The following is a 23,425-nucleotide window of genomic DNA, read 5'->3' as shown; positions in this document are numbered from 1 at the left end:
TAACTGTATTCTTCCAAATCTACTCATTTATAATGAAAATTTTAAAAAAGATCTTTAAACTTAAGATTTTATGATACTTTCCAGGCAGGACCAAGCATGGGTGCTTATCAGTTTCCAACTTCAGGAATGTATCCCACACCTCAAAGGATGAGTATTTGCAAAACTTTCCTGGGGCCAGCTCTGAAAGTCTAAGGCTCACTGATGGAGCACTAGATGTTGGTGGCAAAAGAATGGAGCATGAATACGGTACTGCCCCTATCGTAACAGCACCTACCTCCTAGGGTTGGTATATGGATTAACTTTGAAAAAAAATGTGGAAAAACTTGGCAGTCTCTGTACATATTAAGTTCTCAAAAAGCATCAGTTGTTATCATTAGGCATGCAAGACCCTTGGTGACTTATTTAATCCCTCTAAGTCTCAAATTTCCTCATCTATAAAGTGGGAATAACTAATACCTAACTCACAGGGTGCTGATAAGGATTAAATGGGATATTGTATGTAAAATACTCAGCAGAGTGCCTGGCGTTTACTAAGCTCTCAATAAGTGGTATCAAGTATTTCTATTATGATAATTAATAAATCCTTGCTCAACGTCCCAGGAATTAATCTCAAGCATCTGGTCCCTGGCCAAAACCACGATGATCATCCCTTGCATATTTTGCTTAAAAGTAACTCTGGTTCAGCTCTTTATTTCTGCTATTTAAACCTACTCTCTCCTGCCCATGGGGAAGCCTGGCATAGTCACTTACATCTGGGGAATACATGGCTGTCATAATCTCGACAGGGAGCAGGGTTTGCTCTGGGCATGGGGAGACTGGCACTTTCTTTCATAACATCAGATTCAGCAGCAGCATCAAAAAAATCAAACAAAAGAAATCTCTTTGGGCATTTGGTTTGCATTTTTTGTATTGTCTAGGAGATGGGAGAGATTTGTTCATTCTGCCAATATTTATGGGATATCTGTTATCTGCCAGCAACTCTGCAAACTGTGGGAACATAGGGGTGAACAAGGCCCAGGGAGTGTACATCAGTTGAGGGAGTAAGATGTTAAACAGTGATTGCTCAGCAAGATGGTAACACAAGAGAGGCACCTTTAGGTGATGAAAGAGAAGGGAATCTCAACAAATACTGAAAAGCAGAGACATCCCATCAAGGGAAGAAGCTGGTGCTGAGCTTCTTGAACACAAGAGTAGGAGTCACCCTGGTGAAGTGAGCATGTTCCAGGCAGAGAGAAGAGCACAAGCAGGAGACCTAGGGGTGGGGAACAACATGGCCAATCAGAAAACTGAGAGCCATCTGCTATGGTGGGAGTATGACATCTGATGGGAGCAGCAGCAGATGAGTCTGAACAGGCAACTAGGGAGTTTGCCCTTGACCTGAGGTGTGAGCAACAATAAAGAATTAGCTGGGAGCCCAGAATTCCACGAGAAGCAATATGACAGCTGGTAGAAAGCGTCTAGGAGAAGGACCTGCCTGGCAGCTGGATGGTCAATTAAGAGAGGCCTGAAGGGTCTGACCCAGTAGAGCAGCAGAGCCAATGAAGAGGGGGAATGTAGTGATAAGGTGAGAGCAAAACTCACTTGGGTGTTAGGGTGGGACACAGAGGAACATGAAGGAATGCAAGACTAAATTCCCGTTCTCAAGGGAATTAAAATTCTTGTTGGAGAACAAGAGGTGGTAGCAGGGGGTCCAAGTAGCACCTGTCCTAGGAGGAGACAAGGCAGAATCCCCTTTTGCCCTTTGAACCCTGACTATATTACCTATTCAAAAGTTCATAAAAGTCAGGTGTGGTGGCACATGCCTGTAATTTCAGTGTCGCGGGAGGCTGAGGCAGGAGTTTCAAGCCAGCCTCAGCAATAGCAAGGTGCTAAGCAATTCAGTGAGACCTGTCTCTAAATTTAAAAAAACAAACAAATGAAATAGGGGTGGGAATGTGACTCAGTGGTCCAGTGCCCCTGAGTTCAATCCCTGGTGCACACACAAAAAAGTTTATAACATTAAAACTTAATAATAGCCTAGAGAATTAGCTGAAAAGGTAAGACTTTCCTGTGAAACTGAAGGGGGTTTAAGGGAAGAAATGAGGGTGCAATATAATGGCAGTTTTCTGACCCTGGGTTAGAACTATGCTGGGGTCAATCCAAAGGGTTCTCATTGAGCTAAACACCTTATTAATTCTGGAACTGCTGCAGCCAAGCCCAATTGGAGAGCTACAGAATGGGATAGTATGGAACATTCTGTAGGCAACATGTTTTCTGCTATCTTCTATCTACCTTCCCCCTCCAGCAAGAAAGAGAACACAAGTTAACAATGAAGGTGTGGTAACATTGTGCTTATTAGCAGTACCCACTGCTTTAGGACTCACCTCCTCTAGGAATGTGAGCCACCCAGGTCACTCCAGCTCACTCTTTCTGACACTGCCTTCTGGTCCCCGAAGCAGGGTTCGTCTCCTTTATTTCTCCTGGAGAAAGAGAACTAGGGTCAAAATGAGCTGCTCCCAGGCATCCATTCTCTCAGTCCAACTAGCTGTCTAAAACTTTTCTTTCTGGAATCTATAGTTCCTCAAGGTACTCACCACATCCTGAATTGAAACAAGACACCTGTGATTAGGCTTGGCAGTAATCACTGTCTGGTTTGTTTGCTCGGCAAGCAGGCAACAGAATAGTCCTTCAGAAGAGACACATAATCCAGTGGGCCACAGGAGTTTGGGATTAAAAATTCCTGCCCTGTGCATTGGAGATGATTCCCACAAGTGCGGTTAGCAAGAGCTGGGTGGTCACCCCCTCCACCAGCCTTGGAGAAGAAATAGCTCCTACTGTGGTACTTTGTTAACAAAGTGCAAGGCTTCACAGGATCCACCTGCCATGTCCTGCCTATCTCCCTCACCTTTGGGGCCCCACACCCAGGGCCACTGACAAAAAAAAAGTGCCCATAGTGCTTGTCCACTTACTCCCCTCCTGCTGTTGCTGATCATTTGTCTTTTTAATTCATCAGACTTTCAATGCACTGAAATAATGCCAGAAATCCTCTTATGGGAAGTCTTCCTAGATTAAATGAATGGGACTTGCTTCCTGGGCCCCACCAAGCAAAACAGGAATGTACCTTCTCTCATGGGTGTGAGGACCAGGAGCCAGAGGCTAGCCAACCACTAACCAAACCTCTTACAGTGCTATAAAATAACTTAAGAATGTGGCAGATCAGCATGAAAAATAATTCTTGAAAAGAATGAATGATGAAAAAGGAATTATCAAATTGTACCTCATGTAATATGGGTAGGTATTATTCCATTAAACTTTTATTTCATTTATTATTTATACATACATACATGCAGTTCTGAGCTTTAATAACTTCAGAAGTATGAAATTCAGAAGTATGAAGGCTACAAATGTTAAAAATGAGTATCGCTGGAGAGTTTCATTTAAATTTCCTTTGCCTTTGTTTAATCTTATCAATTTTAAATAATCAATTTTTATTTTAATCTTTATCCTCAGTTCATTGAAGATGACAAACAGTATCTGATAGAAAATTAAAACTAGAATTTTGTTATTCAAAATTCATAAAATAAATTTAAATGATCCAAAAAAATATATATTTTTTTTGTACCAGGGATTGAACCTTTGGGCATTTAACCACTGAACCACATCTCCAGCCCCTTTTTACATTTTATTTAGAGACAGGGCCTCACTGAGTTGCCGATGTTGGCCTGAAACTCCTGTTCCTCCTGCCTCAGCCTCCTACTGGGATTACAGCACCATGATGTGGCTGATCAAAAAAAAATTTTTTTCAGGGGGGAGGGGTTGGGGGGTGGTGTGTGGCAGGGACCAGGAATTGAACTCAAGGGCGCTCAACCACTGAGCCACATCCCCAGCCCTATTTTATTTAGAGACAGGGTCTCACTGAGTTGCTTAGGGCCTCTTTTTTTTTTTTTTTTGCTGAGGCTGGCTTTGAACTTGTGATCCTCCTGCCTCAGCCTCCTGAACCACTGGAATTACAGGGTGTGCCACCATACCTGACTATAAAAATCTAAATTTTATCAGAACTTATGCACACAAATACAGACCATACATGACACCATCTGAATGGAGAGAAATATAGCAAATGTTAAGGTAAAATATTAAATCATAACTGGGGGGTTGCAGATACAACTCAGTTTGGTGGGGTGTCACCCCGCCAGGCTGATCAAATTTTTGAATGACTTTTGTTGTTGTTGTTACTTTGTATAATTTATACTCCTGATGTTATTAAGGTATAAAACTGCACTAAGAGTTTTTGGGTTATCTGCCACACATATATGAGTACTAGGTCTTGTAAAGCTTCTTCCTTTCCGGTCATAGAAGTTTGAAAGCCAACAATGCAGCCTACGTTGGGCAAGGGCTCCACCACTGACCTCCATCCTTAGCCCTGGCCTCCTATTTCCACCTTCACTCTGGCCTCATCACTGCCTGCCTTGTGTCAGAGGCATCTCTTCTCCCTCCTGGGACCTGAAAGTCCTTGTTGTTTCCACCTTTTTATCACTTGTAAAGCCTAGGATTCCTTTGTTATGGAGTAGGTGTTCCATAAACTCTTATTAAATGAAATGAAGCCAGAGGGGTTAAACATTAAGCACTGGCTACACTAAATGATGTTTTGAACGCACTTGCCACAGGTATTTACATTATGTGATATTCTGCTGTTAGACCCTTAGCTTGCTGTCTTGATTAGTTGTCTGAGTTCAGTGCCCTCATCTTACTGGTGAGGCTATCTTCATTAGTGACTTCACTTGGTTAGGTGACACCGCATCACTCGCATCACTCGCAAGCCCAGAACCCTGCTGCTCTGCTAGCTAACTCTCACCTCCCCCTTGGAGGTCATGTGGGTTCCGGGCTCTAGCAGAACTTCCCTTTCCACTCCCAGACCCCTTGTGTGGCATTTGCCCTCCTCCAGCTCCCACCCAGGGATTCAAATACTTTAAATATGCAGAAACTGAGAAGTCCCAAGCAAAGTCTCTGTTTTGTGAAAGCCAGGGTCAGCCACTCAGAACACACCCTTGCTGGCCAGGTGGCCTTTTTTGTAACAAAATTTCTTCCTGTTTATTGAATGAGCTGTTCACCTCCTGGGAGACGTGGCAGCCAGGAAGCAAGCTGATTCGTCATACCCAGGGGGATGTTTGCTCAAGTTAGTCAAACTACAGCCCAATTACAAGTCTCTTTGAAAAGTAAGGACTGTTATCACTCTCAATGAGGGCACAGGTGTCTGAAGCTGGACATCATGTTAGGGAGGGGACAGGTCAACTTCAAGCTCCCGGTGGAGAAAGGGACTATGAGGCTGTTTGGCCAAATGTTGGTTGCCTATTCTTCCTGGCTAACACTTTCTCCCCATCAAGCCCAGCTCTTGTTTCCTGTCCCCAGTACCATGCTATGAACAGAGGGGCAAATTATCTCTTCCAAAGCTCTCCTCCCACCTCTGACCCTTTTGATCACAGAATACTGGGAGTTTTCCCCCAAAATTCCACCTTCAAGACACTTTTAACTTTTCCTCAAGACCAAAGCTGAAGTACTGTGGCTTATTTGCCCCCAAGAAATGTGCTGAAAGTTATTCCTGTAGCCAGTCTATTAATATTTCCCCCCAGTATATCTAGGTTCATTCTATATTTACATTCGATATGAAGCTGAAGTTATCCAAACATAGATTCTCAACTGAAAAACCCAACCCAACTTCGCCTCACACTGTATACCCAGATTAGTGCTTGGCATATAGTAGGCGCTCACTAAATCTTTGTTGACTTATTCTGAGCAAAAGTCACTGAAAATCAAATTGACAGGGAGACAAAGAGGAAGTTCAACAGCGTATAGGTTTTTCCCTGGAGGATCTCCAGGCCCTGCCAGGTGGGGAAGAGGTGTGTCCTGGACCCCTAGGAATCCAGGGATGAAAGACGGTCCCAGGCAGGGAATAAGTGGGCTTCTCTACTGGCCTAGGAATTCTGGTGACAAGCAGTGTAGACTTGAAGGAAGACAAAGAAAAAAGAAATTTTTATTCAATTTAACCATCTGTTGGTTGCAGGGGATTGAGGGGCAGTGCAAGGTCAAATAGAGGAAAAAAGGGTATTCCTGAAGACTGGGACCAATCTCTAGAATGGAGAGGGTGAAACAGGTTTTTCCTTCTCACTCCCACAACCTGCTCTAGGTTGTGGAATTTCTACCCAGGGAGACTGGATACTCTATCTGCCACATTTTGAACTCAGGGTCTGGGCCCTGTCCCTTACGGAGCCAGCCTTCCCAGTTTCCCACAGTGGCCAGTCACATCAAAATCCTCGAAACAGGGCTTGGGATGTGGCTCAAGTGGTAGTGTGTTCGCCTCGCATGCATGAGGCACTGGGTTCGATCCTCAGCACCACATAAAAATAAAATAAAGATATTGTGTCCACATAAAATTGAAAAATAAAATTAAAAATTAAAAGAAAATCATCAAAACAACCCCAACTAATTAATTAAATACTAGAGTATTTAATCCCTTCTCCATGGTGGGTTTACCCCATGCTTACTCCCAGGTCCTGTTGATTCATTCCCTGACTCTAGGATCTGCCCCTTCCTCTCTACTTCAAAACCAGCAAATCAGCATCTGAAAGGGTATCCTTGCAGCCCAGCATCTGGAGAATCAGCAGAGCTACCAGCCAGGCTCCTTTGCCTCAAAACTGTCTCCCCCCTTTTATAATCAGAACAGCCGTGTTCATGTTCCTTTGGTTCTACTGGATTGTGGCAGAAACGCAGCCTGGGCAGTGTGCTTCCTGTTTGCACATATTCTCAAACTTGACCAGATGCTTGGCACTGGCTGGCTCTCCCTCCTCAAATCCTTGCCCCTATCTCCCTGGTAAGCAGGCCATGCTTCTGTTCTTCAAATTCTTACTCCTAAGTCCCCTCTTGCAAAAGAAGCCTTCTTAGACAAAGGTGTGTCTCCATGCCCCCTGGATCTAAGTGTGTTTATTTGCTTCTAAGTTTCTCACTCACTTTCCCCATATAGGAATTCCTCGTAGATTTCATGGAGGCAAACCAACAGCCCTAGATACCTACATATCATTTCCCTTCTCCCTGATCCTTATATCCTGGTCCCCAAACTTCTATTTCCTGACTCATCCATGTGGCCTTCAGTGCCTGCAGCATCCTTTTGCCCTGAGGTGTGTGGTTAGGCCATTTCCTAGGACCCAGAGTAGGCTGGACAGCGTTCAGGAGAATAATCTGACCCTTTAGGGCTCTCAGGTACCATAAAAGAGTCTAACAACATTCCTTTTTTTCCCCCTGGACTGAACCCATTCTTGTTCATGACACAAGCCTTTTATATAGCACAATTACAGCATTGAGCTTGACACAGAGACAGGCACTGCCCTACACTTGACCTCTTGCTTATTCAAATCCTCACTCTCAGACCCATCAAATGAGAATGGTCATTTTGGGCTTTCCCAAAGAGGGACAGGGGCTATAGATCCAAGTTCACCCAGGCTCTGACATAGCCACTCAAGAGTCCCTCCAGCATGTACACACCCCTCTGGTCCTTAGTTTCACTTCCAGGGCTAGAAATATCAGAATAGATCTGTAGGAGTCATAAGATATTTAGGGAAATACTATTTTTTTAAGACAGGGTCTCACTTTGTTGCCAAACTATAAACTAGCCTCAAACTTCTGGGTTCATGTGATCCTCCTGTTTCAGCCTCCCAAGTAGCTGGGACTACAGGTACACATCACTGTATTCTATCAAATCAAGCTATAGTTATCTTCTCCATTTTACACAGAAGAAAAGTGAAACACAGGAACATTAACTAACTAAGGTCACACTGCAAGGAAGTAGCTGTGCTGAATTTGCACTCAGGCTCATCTCTCTTCAGAGCCTTCTGTCTTACCCATGGCACTATATTGTCTTGCATTTGGCTGGTGCTTGGAGCTTTGCCAAAAAGCACTTTCATATATACCTTCTCATTTGCTCCCCACCCAGGGAGTGTTTATGTGATTTGGACAAGGTTATACAGCTAAATTAGTGACAGACTTGAGTCAGCAGCCTTCCACCTTCATTATACCCACTGCCTCCCTGCATGAGAAGCCCTCGGCCCTAGAATGAGCTGACCCTCTTAGTCCTGACTTCAGTTCTAGACAATGGCTACACAGACTGCAATGATCATATCTCTTTCCCAGGTCTCTCCAGATGAACTTGGGCTAAGATGTTTCCAATCTCAGAGGGCACCTGATAAACATCAGGGCCTCCCCTTTACAGGCCTGAGCTCTTCCATGCTGGGGCGGATAGGAGTTAGTTGTTCTGCCAACCTTGGGTGGTGATTATTTGGCAGCCCAGTATCCCCCCATGGTATGGTGAGTTCCAGATTTCCATCTTCCCTTGCACTCAGCCCTACCTGATACTCCTGAGAGCAGGTTTTTTTTTTTTTTCCTGTTACCTTTGGATTATTAAAATGGTACTTGGGGCTGGAATTGTGGCTGGGAGATAGAGCGCTCGCCTAGCACGGGCAGGACCTGGGTTCCATCCTCAGCACCACATAAAAATAGAGGCATTGTGTTGTGTCCATCTACACCTAAAAAATAAATATTAAAAAATGCATGGTACTGGAGCTGGGAAATGCCTGCAATGATCCTGGCCATTGTTGGATAATTAGAACAAAAGCATATTTCAAAACCCTGGCCTTGCCTTGTTCTAGTAATCACATGAATTTGTCTGTGTCATCCTTCTCAACCTTTCTCTGATGAGTAGGGAAACAGCTCACCCATTGGAGAGGAGAAGTAGGCCTACACAGTGCACACACATCCCAGGCAAAATAAGCATAAGTCCTGGAGGCTTTTTGGTGTGTCTAGAGTTATTAACCTCACCCAGTGTCCTGTAAACTGTGTTTGTGGGCCTGGGGTGATCTGAGAGCACAGTGTTAAGACCCTCCTTAGGACCTCCTGGTTAATAGAGGATGTCTGTTTGAAGCTTTGTTGGCAAAGTGATCACTGCCAGTGCCCACACAGGTAGGACAGTCCTGTCCTACTCTCTGCAGAACTCTGGGTCTGGGATGCCTTGCCCCTGGGGCAATATAAGCTGTTCCTCCTTTCTGTCAGTGTGAGGCTTGGAACAAGTGACGAGAAATCAGGAAGTTGATGACAGCCACAGTCATGCACAACCATCAGGTCCCCTCCCACACAATACCACACAAATCCCTCCCTACTCCCGAAAGACCCAAGCATTCAGGGGAGGTCAACCAAGTAGGGCTGTAAGGGACTCCCACCAGCAAGCTTTTTGCTTGCTTCTCCCTTCTGCTCAAGTGTGATGGGGCGGCGCTGGCAGGAGGAAACCTTTCTGATAGATTTTCTGTACTGGAGCACATAAGTCCTGGGTGGTCCAATCTGGGGAGACATACGCAGAAGGAATACCAAGCAGGGGCATGATGTGAGGGGGGTAGAGCCCCTGCGGGAGGACTATGCCTGGTACTCCTCCCACATCCCAAGTTCCAGAAGAGGGTCTGGGCACCGCATTCACCCCTCAGCTCTTTGGTGGAGGAAGTACCACGGATGGAGGAACTACCCGCCACCGCAACCGCCAAGAGCGCAGGCAGGAGGGACCAGTTTGGCCCTGCCCCTCATTTTACAGTGTGTGGGGTGTTGAAGTCGGACGGACCCGGCGGTGGGAGCGAGGGCTTGGCAGAAGCGAGCCCGACTGGTGAGAAGTCCCGGGGAGCCGGTAAACTCCGGGTTCGGAGGCCGGGGACAGGGTCGCGGGTTCCTCTGCTGCTTACCTGTCGCGCCGAGGCAGAGCAGCCGCCGGGCCGCCGCGCCGCTCCAGGGTTTCCCGACGGGGCGGCCGGCGGGCGGGGCCGGGGCGTTCCTCCTCCGCGGCCCCGGCCCCGCCCCGCCCTCCCGGGCCAGGTGCAGCCCGCCACGCACCACGCCGGGGAGCGGCTTGCGGTCGGGTGGAGCGGCTCCCCGCCTTTTCCAGACCTCAGCCCACCCCGGGTGCTGTTTCCGCCGCCAGACTCTCAGCTCCAAAACGGATCGGAAGGTCCTAGACACCCCAAGGGCCACAGTCATTAGCAGAGCCGTTGGCGGCGCGTGCGGAGAGTCGCGGCGCGCCTGGAGCCGCTGGTTGACAGCGCGGCTGGAGGGTTCAGAGCCCCGAGGCTTCGCGCCAGAGTGAAAAAACGCGGCCTAGCAGGGAGGAGCCCCGAGGCTGTGTCATAGGCTTTGTCCCTTCATTTGCCGCAAGAGTTGGTATTAACTGTGTGCCCTGAGTGGTGCCAGGTCTCGGGTTAAATCCCAGCCTCAGAAGATACCTACTTATTGTCCGGGACTGTACAGGGAGGTGGCTGATCACACAGCTAGTATTTTCTCTCAGTGTGGTCCCTTGACCCGCAGCATCAGCACCTCCAGGAAACTTTTTTAGAAATGTAGATTCTGGCCGGAGGCGGTGGCGCACGCCTACAATCCTAGCGGGGCTTGAGAGGCTGAGGCAGGAGTCCTGATCGCAAGTTCAAAGCCAGCCTTAGCAAAAGCGAGAGGCTAAGCAATTCAATGAGACCCTGTCTCTAAATAAAATACAAAATAGGGCTGGGGAGGTGGCTCAGTGGTCGAGTGCCCCTGCGTTCAATCTCTGGTACTCCCCCCACCCCCCAAAAAGTGTAGATTCTAGTGCCCTGCCGCAGAAGACCTAAATCTGAAACTCAGGATGAGACCCAGCGACTTGTATTTTTAAAGTCCTCCAGTTGATTGCGATTCACATTCAACTTTAAGAACTCTTGAACGATAGTGTCAGGGGTGGAATTAAAATCCAAGTAACTCAGACTGGAGGTATAGTTTAGTGGTGATAATGCATGAATGAGAACTTGGGTTTGATTTCTGGCTACACACACACACACACACACACACACACGTAAATTCAATTCCTAAACCTATGTTCTGAATCACCCCACCAGGACTACGGGTCTGTTCATGGATGCTCTACAGTTCTAAGGTTCTTTTTTTTAATTAAATTTTATTGATTTTAATTTGTTATATATGATAGCAGAATGCACTTCACTTCACATTACATATATACAGCACAATTTTTCATATTTCTGTGATGTAATGTTTTGGGGTCCTTAGTAAGAGAGTAGCATGGATGACTCCAAATAGCTGATAATTTGAAAACTTTGTATGGTAGAAACTTGGACTGTTAACCCAAGTTTTGTTTTTTTTTTTTTAATATTTTATTATGGGGCTGGGGATGTGGCTCAAGCGGTAGCGCGCTCGCCTGGCATGCGTGCGTCCCGGGTTGGATCCTCAGCACCACATACCAACAAAGATGTTGTGTCCGCCGAGAACTAAAAAATAAATATTAAAAATTCTCTCTCTCTCTCTCTCTCTCTCTCTCTCTCTCTCTCTCTCTCTCTCTCTCTTAAAAATAAATAAGTATTTTATTAGGTATCAACACACCTTTATTTATTTACATGCGGTGCTAAGAATCAAACCCAGTGCCTCACACATGTGAGGCAGGCACTCTACCACTGAGCCACAACCCCAGCCCCCTCCAAGTTTTGTTTTTTAATGAATTGGTATTTCCAAGTCCCCAAGACCTGGGAGCAGGGTGCATCCAGCAAGAAGTCAGTACTAAAAGGAACTTGGAAGGGCTGGGGAAACCACTTGGTGAAGGAAAGTAATCTTGTTTTCTGATCTAATGATAGAGTTGAGCTATTCAGTAGGCCAAAGACATTCCATGACCTCGCCTGGAGAGAAGGACAGCAGAGCTGGGGTTAAGAAGAGCTTGCCCAGCTACACTAGATCAGAGGGATGTTGAAGGATGACATTCCCACAGTTCTGAAAGGGAGGAGGTGTCTCACTCACTGTTGGCATGGTCACCCATCTTCCCTAACTCTAAGCAGTGAGGAAACAGTTCTCCCTCCCACCACTCCCTTCCTTTCACTCTAAGAGTGGGGGATTAATCTTCTAAAGAGATATTTCCCACAGAGCTTCTTTGATCATTCCTTTTAGCTCCTTTCAGACCCTCAGGGCTCATTCTAACTCTGTTTCAGGTGCCACCATTCCCACCCCACCACCCAGGAGTGGTGGTGGTGGTAGAGGGGTTTACTGGGGATTTAACCCAAAGATGCTTTGGGCTGAGCTACATTTCCCAGCTCTTTATTTATTTATTTATTTTAAATTTTGAGACAGGATTCACTAAGTTGCAGAGGGTCTTGTTAAGTTGCTGAGGCTGGCCTCAAACTTGCAATCCTCCTGCCTCAACCTTTCAAGTCAGTGGTGGCAGCTGCCACATTCTTGTCACTTGCCTTATTCGACTGCTGTCTTTCTTAGGATAAGAATGTTTTCTGTTGTTATAAATGTTGCCCCTCATTTTTGTCTTGGCAGCCAAATGCTCCTTGTATAGGTTTGACCTATCGTCTTTGTTCCATTCTTCTCATTCTGTTCTGTGACCCTCGGGAATTGTGTGATGCTAAATCAGGACCCAACCTGATCTAAGGTAAGTAATCTCAGTTCTTTCCTAGGGTAGGTTCATGACCACTGACTCCAGGCTGGAGCTTGTGAGAGATTCTGCCTAGCTTGCCAAGAAGCAGCATCAGTCTCGGTGTGTATTTCACACTGTAGAAGCAAATTACTCATTCCATCTTACTTCAGCTGACTCTGATTTTAAATGTAACTTTGAGTCCTCAGAATGATTAGCTGCCTAATTTGGAGACCTATGCATAGACCCACCCATAATGTGTCATGCACTGAGCTGCTCTCTCTTAGCAGGAAGGACAGTACTGGCTTTCTCCTCTCTGCTCCAAGAAGGTCTGGGGATGAGTCACCTCAGAATGGTGACTGCTACCTTAACCTCCACTGGTGACAGGCCCCTTAATACACATATTTAAATGATATTTTTGTGGTACTAGGAATTTAACTCAGGAGTGTTCTACCACTGACCTACATCCCCAGCTCTATTTATCTATCTATATCTATTTTTTTAAAATCTCACTAAATTGCCAAAGCTGGCCTTGAACTTGTTGTCTTCCTGCCTCAGTCTCCTGGTGGTAGCTGGGATTGCAGGCATGTATCACCACGCCCAGTTAAAATGGTTTTCTTTAAATGACAAAGTTTTATACGCATGTGGTTAAAAAAAAAAAAAAACTCAGGCACTATGAAAACGTTTAGAATGAAAGCTACATCTCCTACCTTCCTGGACCTGCAGTCCTTCTCTCTAGAAATCATCCACACATGTTCTGCTTCCACAGGACATGCCTGGATTCCCCTAGCTGCAAGAAACCTAAAATGACCCCTTCTCAGGAAGTACTAGGAATTTCATTTTTTTCCCTTACAATCTTATTTTTACTTCTGGGCCATTTTAGATTCAGGTTTTGGGTGATCTGAATTTCACTTTTCACATCAGTGTGCTTTCAGGGGGTTTCCCCACCACGGGGCAGGAAACAGATCTGTTGAAACCAGCAAGATGAGGGCAGCTTTGTGAGGCTGGTGATGTCAGCTCTGTCCCTTATCAGCTGTCTTCTTTCTACATTCAGTCCCTGGTGAGGAAACACCCATCTCTGGGTGGGGCGGAAGGAACTGAGGGGAGAGGTGCTGGCCCCACCTACCTGGGAGAGTTTGCAGAAGATGCCACAGAACTTGCCAAGGAGGTCTGGAAGAGCCCAGCTGGCCCGCCTGCCACCACTACCCCTCACCTCACCTCTAGGGGCAGGGCCTGCAGTAGGAATCCGGCAAGTCCCTTTAACCTTCTTGCAGCTTAGTTTTTTACCTGTAAAATGGGGTTAACGAGGCCTAGGGTTGTTGGGAAGCTCAAGTGAGACAACTGATATGAAAGTGTGATAATTCTTCTGAATTCCTTTACCTCTTTTCTTCTGATATTCACACTTCCTCCTTCTCATCTCATTCCTGGGCTCAGAAGAGAAATTGTCAAGCAAGAGATGTTTTAGGAATCAGGCAGAGCTGTTCCAAATTCTGCCATCATCACTCATGCATTATAGTTCACTCACCTCTGTACTTCAATTTTCTCATTTGTAAAAGAGCATATTATTTTTATTACTCAGCTCTTAGGTAAGTGTTTAGCCCCAAACCTGGTAGACAATAAGCACCCACTAAGGGTCAGAATGATAGCCATTATCATTAGCTGTTTTCCTTCTTTTATTTTTTTCCTTCAACTGAATGCTAAGTCAGCCATAGGCTAGCTTCTATGTTAGGTCTAAGATCAGGCAGAGATACAAGGATAGAGAAGTGTCCTCTATGTTTCTATGTCCTCTTTTCTCTCTCTCTCTCTCTCTCTCTCTCTCTCTCTCTCTCTCTCTCTCTCTCTCTCTCTCTCCCCCCCCCCATGGGTCTCCACCTAGCCTGACTGAGTCAGGGACACCTGGCGCAGCAGATCTCTCCTGTTATTTGTAGATAAACAACTTAGCAGGGTGGGAATGTGCCTAGGAGTGCTCTGTGGCTCTTTCCAAGGACAAAGGTCATGTCCCTTCCTTGGACAGGCTTTGCTCTGAGGTAGAGGCTGAGTTTTCACTGGGGATGCAACTCAGTGATGGGGACATATTTAACATACCAATCCTTGGAGATGAATAGGAGGAAAGGTAGCTGGAGTGTTTTATCCAAGAGGACCTTTGTAAATGGTTAGCTGATTCTGTGTGTCAACTTGACTGGGCTATGGTACCCAGTTGTTTGGCCTTAAGGGTAAAGACAGGTTTCCTGGGAGAGGATCAATTGCGCCTCAGGATTGCCTGAGTTTCCAGCTTGATGCCTGTCTTGAAGATTTTGGACTCAAGATGGCAACATCAACTAACACACACACACACACACACACACACACACACACACACTCACACGCACACGCTCGCACACACACACACACACAATCAATCAATCAATCTCTCTCTCTCTCTCTCTCTCTCTCTCTCTCTCTCTCTCTCTTCCCTCCCTCCTTCCCTCCCACTGAGCTGTAGTCTTAGCCCTTTTTGTTTTTTTATTTTGAGACAGGTTCTCACTAAGTTGCTTAAGGTCTTGCTAAGTTGCTGAAGTTGGCCTTGAACTTGTGATTTTCCCATTTTAGCCTCCTGAGTTGCTGAGATTACAGGCATGTACCACAGCACCAGGCTCAACATCAGCTCTTACATGATTTTCTAGCCTGCTGCACTGCCCTACAAATTTCGGATTTGCCAGTCTCCATGATTCTATGAGCCAATTTCTTTAAATTACTCCTTATCACTTTTTTTTTCAAAACCTGTTGGTTCTGTTTCTTTAGAGAACTCTGACTAAAACAGTACTCCTGCATGAGATAAGACTGTGGACATTGAGACAGATACTCATAGTGGATGTTGCACTAGAAAATGGAGCTTGTTTACAACTTAGGTCCAAATTGTCCAGATCTCTGTCCCATCTGTTGCAGAAAATGCTGATATTTTTATCTTTGATGAAGCCAGGTATAACACAGACTTCATCACAAATTAGTAACTTCCCTTCTCTGGGTAGGACTGTGAACTTCTCTTGCTTTCTACTGCAGTGTGTATTCCCATTTTTACAAGTGAGGAGTTTATAAGCACAGCAGTTTCCCATGACTGCAGAGTCTGAGCTCTTGGCCACAATTTCTTCTTTTCTTACAATTCTCCCCATTTATTCAAGTCTCTATTTTATGATCCTCAAAAAAAATCTTCTCAGATTATCTTTCTCCTTTCTGCACATTACGGAGAGAGAATAATTCTTGTTAAAATGATTCTTTGGGCTTTTATAATACATTTGCTATTGTAAATATTAGACTGGCAATATTGTAAATATTAGTCTGACAAAGCAGTCCTCCCAGGTGTGGTAGGAGGAGTGGGCAGAGGCCACACAGAGGCACGTCCTTCCCCTTGGTCCTCTCCTAGAATTTTTCCACCTGGACCAGTGGATACATCCAGAAGGCTTTGATCTCAAGGATTCCTAACCACCCAGAGATCTAGAGAAGAGGCCAAAAAGGAAGCTCTAAGCTAGAATAACCTTTTCTTTCTCATGGGAAATGAGCTATGTTTGCTGAAAGCTGATTAATATAGATTATAGTGTTTGAAATCAGGGATTTACAGAAACTCTTTGAAAGCCACTGATTATCAGATAGACTCTATAAATTCCCATTGTGGTAGTGGATAAATCAGTTGGGTACAATGGCATGTGTATAGGTGTTCTCAGAGTTGAAACCCATTGCCAGTCAGGGAGTTGGTGGTGTTTGGTGCTGGTGTTGGGTGAGGATTGGCACTAAGAAAACTATGTTTATGAGGTAAACTCTCCCTGTTCCATGAAATTTTATGTTTTAAAGGATGCCCCCAAACATCTCAGGGATTCTGATCCCTTTAACCACTCAATGGAAAAGGCAACTGGGGGTATGGATTATCTAATTTGTTTATGACATAACTTTTTTCAGCAGGACCTTAGAGGAGCATAAATAAATTTCTTCACATATTTTTTAAAATTCCTTTATATCTTATCCGACTAGGAGAAGACAAATCTGAAGTGGTGTCTTGACATAGGTGCATTCTGCCAGACTATAGTAAGATATGAGAGGCACATATTGTCACAACAAGGGATCTGCACAGTCTTTGAAATGATATTGTCTTTGCTTACTAATGATCGTGTCTTGAAGTATCCTGGGGTTAGCTGCCATAAGAGGTTTATGAGAAGCTATTCCAGGCTTGCCAAACTGCTGAGGGACTTATGGCATGGAAAGCAAGAATGTCTTGAAAATTCGAGAAGCAAAGCTACACTTTGGTCGCCTTGATATTGGACTTTTGGAATGCTGACAGGCTGTGTCATTAGTTATGCTCTCCTGGCCTTTGCTGCTGTGTTGAACCCACAGGTGCTAAATTGGAAGGTTCCATTGGTCAGGAGGTTGATCCCTTAGCATTTATTGATTCCTTGGTGATTTATAGTCTAACCCAATGATGGGCAAGCAAAGGTCCCTGCTGGGGGTCTCTGGAACAAGTTTTCATTCTATTGAAAGAAACACATATAAGAATAAGGTGGTTCCTCGGGAGCCCCCTGTGATAAAACCCAAAGAGTGAGCAGGGGATGACAAAATCTAGGCTTTGTTGATATGTTGAGCTAGGGCTCAACATAATGGTCATGAGGTCTACTCCACCTTGGCATCTGTTATGTGAAATAACTCAGTGGGTTGTTTTAGAGCCAAAGGCAGGACCAACGGGGAATGTAGAGTGCACCAGCCGAAAAGGACCTGGACCTTCTCCAAGGGCACTGAGACTTTGCTTTGAGTCTGCAAAAACCTAGAAAGCAATAATGAATAATCCTACCTGGGGAGATAAAGAGTCTTGGAGCCATTTCGAACCAACCTTTTAACTCAAGTGGTTGAGAAAGCCACGTCTTGTGGGAGGCTTAGTCTGCTGCCCATGGATGAGCTTCTCTGAGATCTCACAGATGAGGCAAGTCCTGGAGCTTGGATTTGTGCACTTTTTGGCTTTGGAACCAGAACACTAGGGACTGGGGAACATTCTGGAGGTTCCAGTTCACTTCACCTATTCTTCCCAGGGTTATCCCCTACCAGATGCTATGGGAGAGGTGTGTCTCGGTATAAGGGTTATGGGACTCTGATAGAACTGACCCCAACCAAAAGAGAAGCTCTGAGAATGACTGTATGAAGTCCCACAGTTAGGTTGCAGATCCGTAATCATGGGAAAGCTGTTTAACCAGTTTTCTCTTTTTTAAAAAAGAGGACATTTATATTGATCTGTTGTGAAATTTCCATGAGATAATGTATGCAAATCACTCAGAACAGTGCTCTGAACATTATAAATGCTCTCAGTTCAACAATGGTAGCAACAGCAACACAGGCACCCAGGGCCACTCCTTCCTACCTCCAAGGGGACCCAGGATCATTGAACTACATTAAAGGTGCTGGGATCATTCAAACCAAAATAGAAGCTCAGTAGAGCCAAGGCCTGGCTTGATCTGAGCCTGTAACCCCACCAGAAAGTTTTCTTTACTTATTTTCAATTTGGACAGGTCCCTCCACAGCTCATTCATGAGCTCGGCTAGACCATAATGTTCAGGGACTGTATGAGGATAGACAAGTATGGCTACTAAAATAGTGCTCAGGGAGCTTTCATTTTAGTTTACTCCCAAAACAGTTGAAAGCAGTGTAAAGAATAGAAATGAGACAGAAACTCTCCAGGTTGGTGGTTGCTGTTCTTCTGGCCTCTTGTGTCACTCAAGGAAATGCACTCTTCAGAGCTTAGCCATGTTGGCAATCAGTGGGTGGAACTAGATATCTGCCAGGCTGTAGGAGAGAACCCTAAGTCCAATGCACCACACCCAGACACAATAAGAATACTTAATAAGGCAATAATTCTGTTATTCCAGCCATGTCACCCAGGTGCAAAGTCCAAGCCTTGAAATTCTTTTTTTTTTAAATTGCTTTTATTTTTAAAATACATGACAGTGGAATGTATCAAAATTCTTGCCTTAGGGCAGTTACCCCTTATCTGTGCCTGTGTTGCAGGCAGGGGGTATTGTTGGCCCATAAGGACCCTTGTATGGCATTACTAAAAGGCACTCTTTGCTCCAGCAAATGCAGATCTATAATCAGGACACTTGGCTTGACCAACTAAGCTTGTGCAGAGCACAAGTTGCACAACCACAAATGGCAACCATGGGTAGAGCCTTGGAGTTCCCATTTTTGTTGGGGCCTCTTACAGCAATCTCTGCCTCAAGGTTCATGAGGGAAGTCAGCTTCACACACTTTAGGGGAAAAGTTAGGACCCTTATCATTTAGCCATGGTTATTCTTTGCTATAACACAAGAGCAAATATATATATATATATATGATGCCAGGAGCTACCAAAGGGGATGAATGGATTTGAAACCCTGGGCTACCTGGTGAACACTGAATTGCCTGTCTGTGGAAACTAACCTATGACCAAATGGAGAAGAGACTGAAGAACTTGACTAGGTACAAAGACAGGGTCAGTCAAGTGTAAAGTACCTGCTTTTTTTTTTTAGCATCTCTTTAGGGAACTTCCTTCCTTCAGTTTTAACTCACCTCACTTTCCAGCACTAGGGGTGGACCTATAACCTTTTGGCTCTAGTGATTGATTTAGGGGTAGGCATATTATCTAAGCCAGGCACTCGATCATCTCTGAGACAGTCCCTGGAACTAGCAAAATTAAATAAATAAATACAACTCTCTCCCCTGTTCTTCCATCCCACGTCTCCACACAATCACTGATGGAATCATTAGCTGGGAAGGTAGGTGATAGAAGCTTAGAGAGGCTTGTGGCCATCTTTGCTACTACATAAGGAAGGAGAGTCAATTTGAACATTAAGCCAACCCTGAGAAAGCAGAGAAGGGGAAAGAGAGGGTGATATCTGTTGGACTCCTGGATCCTTCTGTACCTGAAATCATTTATTTCTAGGTGTCTCCCTTCTTCTATTTCTTTTCCTTCCTTTCTTCCCTTTTCTCTTTTTTCTTCCTTCTTTTTCTTGTTTTGGTTGAAACATGTTTGAGTGTATTTTTGTCACTTTCAACCCAAAGAATCTGACCCATAAATAATAAGATGCACTGAACTAATTTATTGCTATAGGGGAGTTGGTAAAAGGGTTGTCTATATGCTCTTAAACTCAGGTCTGACAGGGAGAAAGCCGAGAGAAACTCCCTGGAAAAACTTAGGAAATGATACTTCTAACTCTCTAGGGAACAAAGAAAGAGAATCAAGGATTTGAATAGAGAAGTGTGGCTTTATCCTGTAAGATGCTCTTGAACCAGGCAATTTCCCAGGTAGGTCTTAAAGCCAGATGGTAGACCAGGAAACTAGAAGAATTTCCATTATGAGAGGAGGTGATACTCAAAATAGAGAGATAAGAGGCTGGTGCAGACTCTGGCCTCCTCTAAGTCCCTCAGGGCATGCTTCAGTCCCTCCAAACACTGGTAAGATCATAATTTTTCTACTCAATTACAACCTTAAGCTCAGGCCTGCTGGTATTTTGTTGCTAACCAAGTCCCTCAAGTTTGCTTTGGAGAGATTGCACCCAATTTCCCCAGTGAGGTCTCCCTCTGTTGAGGGAGACCTCACTGGGGAAATATATATATATAGCCTCTGTAAAACCCCTCTTCACATAACTATGGCCATTTACCCTAAGGTAAACTTACAGAAGCAGAATTTACTGGGTCAAAGACTATGAATATTATTAAGGTTTTTGATTCATATTTGAGGAAGAAATATGATCCTTTTCTAATTAGCTGAGTGTAGTGGTGCATATCTGTGAATCCAGCTGCTGGGGAGGCTGAGGAAAGAGGATTGTGAGTTCAAGGCCAGCCTCAGCAACCCCATCTCAAAATAGAAATAAAAAATAGGGCTGGGGATGTGGCTCAAGCGGTAGCGTGCTTGCCTGGTGTGCGTGCGGCCTGGGTTTGATCCTCAGCACCACACACAAAACAAAGATGTTGTGTCCGCCGATAACTAAAAAAAATAAATATTAAAGTTTTCTCTCTCTCCCTCTCCCTCTTCCTCTCCCTCTCTCACTCTCTCTTTAAAAAATAAAAATTAAAAAAATTAAAAAATAAATTAAAATAAAAAATAAAACAGGCTGGGATGTGAGTCAGTCAGTTGCAGAGTGCCTCTAGGTTTAATCCCTAGTACCAATAAGTAAATAAACAAATATATAAAAATAAAAAAGAAATATTATCCATATCTCGAACAGAGATGTGAAAAGTTCCAGCTCTTGTCAACTAGAAGAAGGCTGATTGCCAAATAATGGATATAAGAGCTGACCTGTTTTTCAGAAAAACAGAGCCACATCACAATATCTATAATAAATTAAATTAGGACCATAAAATGTGGTGTGAGTGCAGCAGATCATGTGGCATTAAGCAAATTGGATTGCCTGGTTCCCTGGAGACACACAGGACAGAAAGCACTGGAAAGATGATGTAATGGAGTTATCAGGATGCTTCTTTGAGAGCATCCCCAGAGTAAGAAAGTGTGGTGGTAATAGTGGTGGTGGCAATGGTGACAGCAGCAGCTATAGCAGCTATAGTTGCTTTTCTTTCTGAATAAATGGAGTTAGGACGAGGGGAAAAGTGAAGAATTTTTATTTCTCTCTCAGGAACTCTTTGTCTAATGAGAGAGATCACTAACTACAAATAAAATTATCCCAAGGGAGAGATTTGGGCCCAGTATAAAAAAGAGCATTTAATAGTTGCAAATATTAAAGTATTTGAAAGTACTGTAGAGACCATAAAACATTATTGGGGTGGGATAGGACTAGGTACTAGGGAGTCAGTCATTGTGGACATGGCTGGAAGCTCCCTGGACAATCACTCTAGAATGTGGTAAGACCTGTGACAAAGGAGTGTTAATAGACCCAGTAATGGAACTAGTAAGAAAGCAATGTTTAACTTCATCTACTGTTTTAAGAGGATTTAGAAGAGGTAACATGAGCTGGTTCATGAAGAATGAATAGAAGTTCACTGCCAGGTGGGTAATTGGGAGAGACACAAGTAGAGTGAAGGGCAAGCATGGACCATATCAATGATCCCCACAGTTTGGGGTGTAAATAGCATATCCCTACTAGTCCCCTGAATTTAGTCGGGCCCCACATAGAGTGACATTAGCTAGTCTGTGGCCCTCTGAGGTTCTACCAGGATCCTTGGGGTTACTAATGTAGAGGGGAGGAAGTTAGTCTAGCTTGATTTTGGTTTGAAGGAGGGGGTTGAGGATTGGGGTGGGGGGTGTTATTGCAGCAGAGGGCTGTGGCTAGTGAGGAGGAGCCAGTCTAGGCCAGACTGCCCTTGGGGTAGAAGCTGGCAAAGTTTGAAGCCTGAGAACGGAAGTGGCCTTTTATTTCCCAACTTTGGGTTATGAAATTTTTCAAAGAGAGAGAAGACTAAAAATGAGGATATTTTGTCATATCTGCTTTATTTTATTTCTTTTTGTATCTATCTAGGTATATCTATTTATATATATTGCTGTATAATTCAGAAGAAAGGTGTAGACACCATGATACTCCACCTCCACACTGCAGCATATATCTCCTGGAACTAAGAATCATCATATAACCTCAATTGCATTATCATCTACAAATGGTGACAGTCTTTTTAAACTCTTCATTCCATTGCTGGAAGTTCTCTTAGTGATCTAAAGTTATAGGGATGCAAGTATTTGTTGGAGATAGGAATCCTGTCCTATCATACCCTGTGCCAGAACAAGGGAGGGTATCAAAACTGGCTGCAAGTATTTGAAGGGCTCTCATGTGAAAGACTAAGTTGGAATTCCCTTTGGAGCCAGAGGAGTGCAATTGGAAAAAGAATGAAAGTTTCAAGGAGGCAAATTGAATCTGGATTGGGGCTGCCAGGCCCAATCAGTGTGAGTTCCCTGTCACTGGAGATAACCAGGGAAAATTGGATGGCCCCTTCTCTGGGATGTTGGGGAGAGAAATTGTGTTGGGTAGAAACTGATTTATAGGACTTTTAAGTCCTTTTCAACAATTCTCAGGAGACAGAAATAAGAATTTCTGGGGAGACCTCCAACTGATATGTAAGTTATAATCTCATTATAACAGTTCTACTCCACTCTGCCTACCCCAATAAAGCTGATTGTTCCTACATGAGTTCTGAGATTGGATTTTTTCTCTGCAGTTCATTGACTGACCTTATAGCCTGGTTGATTTTGGTAAATCTGGAAAATGCTCTTTCTTATATTTTCTATTGGCTTGGAGAAAGACTTAGAGAACTCTGCTTTCTTTAGAAAGGAGGCGGTCTTTTCATTTTGGCAAAAGATTAAAGATAGGAAAAGATAAACAAGTGAAATAAATTCACATTCTCTGTCTGTTCCCTTCTGCTCCAACCCAGAGGTCTGAATGGGTCTCTTTTCCTTTTTATTAACTGCCTCAAGGGATGTATCACTAGATGTAAGAGTAGCTTAGATGGAATTTATATCTATGTCGATAATATGCTTCTCAAGATAAGAAGCAGCACTAGTTATTTTTAGAACTTCATGGGAGTTTGACTAATGAGTGGGTATCACTGAGGAGATAAAACTCAGGTCTGATAGGGTAAGAGAGGAGAAGCCCTGGGCTTTTGCTTGGTGGTGATGGCGGCAGGTATTGTCAGTTCTAAAGGAGGGCCACCTTTTCACTGTTTGAAAAGTGAATTATCTTTCTGAATTATCTTTCTAAGTGGCTGAAGGGAATTATCTTTCTAAGAAGCCACACATTTCATTGAACTGTGTGGCTCTTCTGTTAACTGGCCAGGGCAAGTCCCTATATGTAGCGATTATTTCAGCTTCCTATTCTATAAAAGCTTTGTGTACATTTTACAGACCCATTGAAGACAAATGGGAAAGTGTTAATTCTTTAAAAAGTTGAGTATATAGGGTTGGGGCTGGGGCTCAGTAGTAGAATGCTTGCCTAGCATGTGTGAGGCCCTGGGTTTGATCCTTAGCACCATATAAAGAAAAATAAAGGTACT

General features: G+C 44.3%; 1 protein-coding gene and 1 long non-coding RNA gene across 5 annotated transcripts in view; one reads left to right on the top strand and one right to left on the bottom strand.

The window, feature by feature from the left end:
• The window catches only part of Galnt6 (polypeptide N-acetylgalactosaminyltransferase 6), a 39,329-nt gene extending 29,201 nt beyond the window's left edge, over positions 1-10,128 (bottom strand). For 3 of the 4 annotated variants that reach the window (XM_040280625.2, XM_040280626.2, XM_078014677.1), the window contains exons 1-2: positions 9,747-10,128; positions 2,364-2,459 (exon numbers count right to left, since the gene is read on the bottom strand). The gene's annotated coding sequence lies outside the window, so the exon portion shown is untranslated. The remainder of the gene's footprint in view (positions 1-2,363; positions 2,460-9,746) is intronic. The other variant, XM_021726254.3, reaches the window with a different exon arrangement.
• On the top strand, positions 9,181-22,566 carry LOC120888311 (uncharacterized). Its single transcript, XR_005731824.2, has 3 exons — positions 9,181-9,670; positions 12,349-12,460; positions 21,904-22,566. It is a non-coding gene; the product is annotated as an uncharacterized LOC120888311 (long non-coding RNA).
• Positions 22,567-23,425: the final 859 nt, after the last annotated feature.

The sequence above is a fragment of the Ictidomys tridecemlineatus genome, chromosome 6 (genome assembly GCF_052094955.1).
Source record: "Ictidomys tridecemlineatus isolate mIctTri1 chromosome 6, mIctTri1.hap1, whole genome shotgun sequence".
NCBI lineage: Eukaryota > Metazoa > Chordata > Mammalia > Rodentia > Sciuridae > Ictidomys > Ictidomys tridecemlineatus.
Note: the sequence above shows the minus strand (reverse complement) of the source record. Positions and strands in the feature narration are given on the sequence as shown.